This window comes from Pteropus vampyrus, unplaced genomic scaffold, assembly GCF_000151845.1.
Source record: "Pteropus vampyrus isolate Shadow unplaced genomic scaffold, Pvam_2.0 Scaffold240, whole genome shotgun sequence".
Lineage (NCBI taxonomy): Eukaryota > Metazoa > Chordata > Mammalia > Chiroptera > Pteropodidae > Pteropus > Pteropus vampyrus.
In genome coordinates this window covers 9,534-14,274 of record NW_011889021.1, presented here as the reverse complement: position 1 = coordinate 14,274, position 4,741 = coordinate 9,534, and positions in this window count along the sequence as shown.

Below are 4,741 nucleotides of genomic sequence, written 5' to 3'. Positions count from 1 at the left end.
GAGGGTTGGGGCAGACACGGGAGCCTCTGAGGACTTTCCATGTGCCAGGCACTGGGCTAAGTCTCTCACATCTCATTTTATCCTCCCAGCAATCCTGGGCCTGGGACGGGAGGGCAATGAGAGAAGTACAGGGCAGGAGAGTTCCTTCAGGGCCCTAAGGAACTGGGGTCAGAGTGAGGTCAAGGTGAAGAGAAGACTACTCTCTTCCTTACACGGTCCTGAGTTTTCAGACAGTGAGATGCCTCCTCTCCCTCTCCCGCTATGTACCTTCTGGTCAACCGTCTTCCCACTTGGCCTCAGCCATGTCGGTTGTGAAGTTTGTCCCATCTCCTTTCATACTCTGCCCTCCTCTTCTCAATCCAGACACTGTCTCACCAGTGACAGTACACTTGTCCCAACAACTACGTAGCCGCCCTCATAGACTTCATGGGCTACAGCAAGTGCAGTGGCTTTTGAAGAAAGGCTCCCAAGTCAGGCAGTTGGGCTTGCTGCCAGGCAGGGACTTACTTGGCCTTGAACCCAAGCTGTGGTCTCAGAAGACCCCTTCCAGAAAATTCAGAATCCCCAATTCCAGAAGTGCAACCCACTAGGGGCCCACCCTTTGCTCTGGGACCAACCAGGCCCTGCTCAGGAAAGTGACCATGGGGACCATGAGGTGGCGCTGTTCCCACAACCCCAGTAACCTCCCTTCACGCCTGCATCTAAAACATGTTCCGGCACATGGAAGAAGTTTCTCTTGGACCAGCTGTTGAATTTCTTTCTCAGCCTCCAACTGCCAAAGGCTATTCAGATTCAAGAATTCTGCTGTGAAAATAGGTCATCTGTAGCATTTTTATGGTTCAAACCTAGCGCACGCTTTAAAATAAAAGTCAACCAGGCTACAGACTTATCACCAATTCTCCTCTACAGTGGAATTCCATACCCAGAGGCCCTGCTCTCATGCACATGTAACACATCCAAGAGGAATGCACTCATGTTAAGCAAATAGCACACGGGTCCACATGTGTGTGAACATGACAATCAGAGCCAGAAAGATGTTACAGATTATTTAGCAGTGGGGTTTTATTTTATTTCCCCTTTTGTTTTAGGTCCAGGAACTCTTAGTAAGAGAGAGAGAAAGAAAGAAAAGAAAGAAAGAAAGAAAGAAAGAAAGAAAGAAAGAAAGAAAGAAAGAAAGGAAGGAAGGAAGGAAGGAGAAGAAGAAGGGAAGTAAAGGAAATGAAAGAAAAAGAAAACCTTATATTGAAGCCAAATATGTAAAATAAGAGGAAATTTTCTTTAATTATGACTGCTTCAGTTGCAGGTGTGAGGGTGGAAGAATCTCTTCCCAGGAAATAGTTTTCTAGAGCATATCTTGAAAACCATCAGTCTAGTCCCACTGCCAATTGCATGGGAGGGTAAACTGAGACTCAGAAAGGAGAAAGGACCTGTTCAAAATCACACAGATACTTTTAAGTGCCTTCATTTTCAATCTAAGTCCCAAAGGTAGGTGTTTTCACTAAGAAATAAAAACAATTTCTATTTACCTGACTTACGTACAGATTCTCTTCAGATCTCGGTGACAGCCCAGGGCGGAATGACAGGAATACATGACACTTCCACCGGGCTCTGTTTATTTCAAGCCCTCTCAGCCTCTGCCATCCTGCACTACCTTGATAATGCCCCCAAGAGTTAGGAAGGGCAAGTAGGCATCCCAGGGATCTGAGGAGAAACCAAGGCACAAGAGAAGGACTTGACATGCTCTTGGAGCACACACTGAGTGAGTGTCAAAAAATAAAGTAGAAGACCAGCATCTAGGACTCCTGTCACCATTCTACACAATGGTCTAGAGTTGAGTTTATTCTAGGCTTGGTGAGGGAAAAAAATTTTTTAAACGGGAAGGCTGTTAGGTATTAATTCTCAAGCTGACAAAAAAAAAAAGTAAGAACGAAAGACTCTGCTCCTTAAGAATAGGACCCTGCCTTCTTCATTTTTACATCTTCAGGGCCAGGCGTGAGAGCTGGTAGGTATATTGTAAGCCTCTAATATGTATTGCATGAATAAATAAGTGTGACATAGACACATTGATAGATATATTTGGCTCCCTAGACAAGAAGTTAAGATTCTGCACATGTTAATACCATCTCCATAATCTACTAGACAAAAAGCCGTGAGAAATACCGTGAGAGGAGAAAGCTCTCAGGGATCTGCTGGCCTTTCTCTCCTGTCTCTGAACAGTAATCCTCTGGGAAAAGGCAGCTTCAAACAGTGCTGGGCTCCTGTAGCATTTTTATTGTTCAAATCATTTATTTAGCTAATATTTCCTACCCACCTGCTAAGGATCACTGTGCATTAGGTCCTGAGGGGAATAGAACAGACAGGTCAGACAGCATATTTAATAAGATCATATTTCAGGATTTAGATTTAAAATGAGAACATTTCAAAGGAGCTGTGTGATCTTGGGCAAGTACTGACTCATAATGTGGGTGGGAACAGGGGAAGCAATAATTAGCAGTTCAATTCAGCATCAATTACTAACCCCCAGCCTGCCTAAGAACAAGCATTGGGTAAGTGGGAAGACAGAGATGAGTAAGACAAGCCACGGAATTCGCCGGATGGATGGGATAAGACAAGCACAAAAATATAATATGAGGTGATCTACAACAAAAAATAACTATCATCAACCTCCCCATTCAGAACCATTGTTCGATATGGTACCCATTTTTTACTCATGGTTATATAATCGAAAACACATCCTCTTTATGCACATAATGCATCTTTTCCCTCCTATTAAAATAGAATCTTATTGTACATATTTTACTACCGTCTTTCCGTGTTTACACATTTTGAGCAGTTTCATTCATTCTAGAGACTTTCCATGCTGTTCATCCCGCAAATACTCCCCAAGTGCCTCCCATGTATCAGGCGCTATGCCAGGTACTGTGTAATATGAAGTAAAACAGTTCCTGCTCTCAGGTAGTTTAAACCATATGAGTGTACCATAATTCAATAAGTTATTTTCCTATTGCTGGACATTTCTATTGTCATGTTTTTTTCTTTATTGGTAATGATAATGATAACTAAGATTTATTGAGCATCTATTATGTGCCAAGGACTAGGAAAAGCACTTTATGTGGGTAATTTCATTTGATCTTTGTAAACAGCCCACTGTTGTAGGTTCTATTATAAATGAGGAAATAGAGGATAAAGGTTTAATAATTTACTCAAAGCTATGCAGTTATTAAGTGGCAAAAAGCCAGGATTCAAACCCAGGCATTTTGACTTCAGAACCCAGACTCTTTCACCAGTGGGAACGAAGCTACAATGAATACATTTGTTCATACACTTTTTTACATTTAGTTAAACATTTCTGAAGACTAGATTCTTGGAAATTGGAATTAGTGTGCTAAAGGGTATACAGATATTTTTTATGTCCCATGGAAGTGAGTTTTAAGAGGGAAAATGAAAAGATCTGTTGTGAATTGCTGAAAGATCATTTTTGTGGCTGATTATAACTCTGTTGTCCAATATGGCAGCCACCAGCCATATGTGGCTTTTGAGCACTAGAAATGTGGCCAGTCCAAATTGCGAGGTGCTGTTAGTGTAAAGCACACATCCAATTTTGAAGACTTAGTGTAAAACAAACTAGAATAATGTAGAACATCTCATTGATAAGTCTATATTAATTATATATTGTAATGATAGTATTTTGGGTGCATTAGTTAAATAAAATGTATTAATAAAATTTATTGTACCTGTCTCTATTTTAATGTGAGTACTAGAAAATTATAAATAACATTTGCATTGAATGATGCTGGATTAAAGAATGGAACCAATGGGGTGTGAGTGGAGGCCGGAAGACCCCTCTGAAGAATTTATGTGCGGATAATGGGGACAGGCTTGGAGTAGAGGCTTTGGGAGTGGGGCGGAGCTGAGGGGCTGCAGCAGTGAGGTAACGAGCTTTTGAGACTGGTGCCCAGGAAGACAGTGGGTATCAGACTCCTGGTTTCCTGTCTCTGCAACCACCTCCCCATTTTTTTCTCCCCAGGCCCTTTCCTCCAAGCAGAAGCCAGGGGTGGCCAGTCTCCCCAGTGTCCAAGTTCACTCTTGATCCAAAGCAATGTACACCAAAGCCACCACAGCTACCAGGAGCTTGGCATCTAGTTGCCCTTCCCACTCCCATTTTTTAACCAGTTCAGAGATAAGAATACATTGACACTCATTTTTCACCTCAGCTAAAAAAGAAAAACAATTATGAGAAGAGACTGTCCCATCATGGTAATTATAATTGTTTCTTACTCAATTAGTATAAAGAGTGGGGAAAATATCCAACCCTAAAGTAGATCTTTCTTTGACAAGTCATTGTTGACTTATCTCATTCTTATTCATGTGTCTCATTCTTACTCTCAATGAATGTTAATATCTGGCTTTTATATGAGGATACAATTCATGGATTGAAAATACCTGTTAAAAGATTTTGAGAAGTTGCGCTTGTTTGTCAGAAAGTGAAAGGGAAAACTTATTGAGACACTTTTTCCACAAAGAAGAAAAAGTAATAAAAGCCACGATTCTAGGCCCAAGAATTCATTGCAGCAGAATTTTTGATGTGAGGACCAGGCATTAATAGTGTCAAAGCTTCCCAGAAAATTCTAACGTGCTAGCTAGTGTTGAGAAATACTGGCCAATATTAATATTAATAACTATGGCCACTACATATCACTTGAATTTTGAGTAAAACCTCCTCTCTATTGTGGGTTCCACA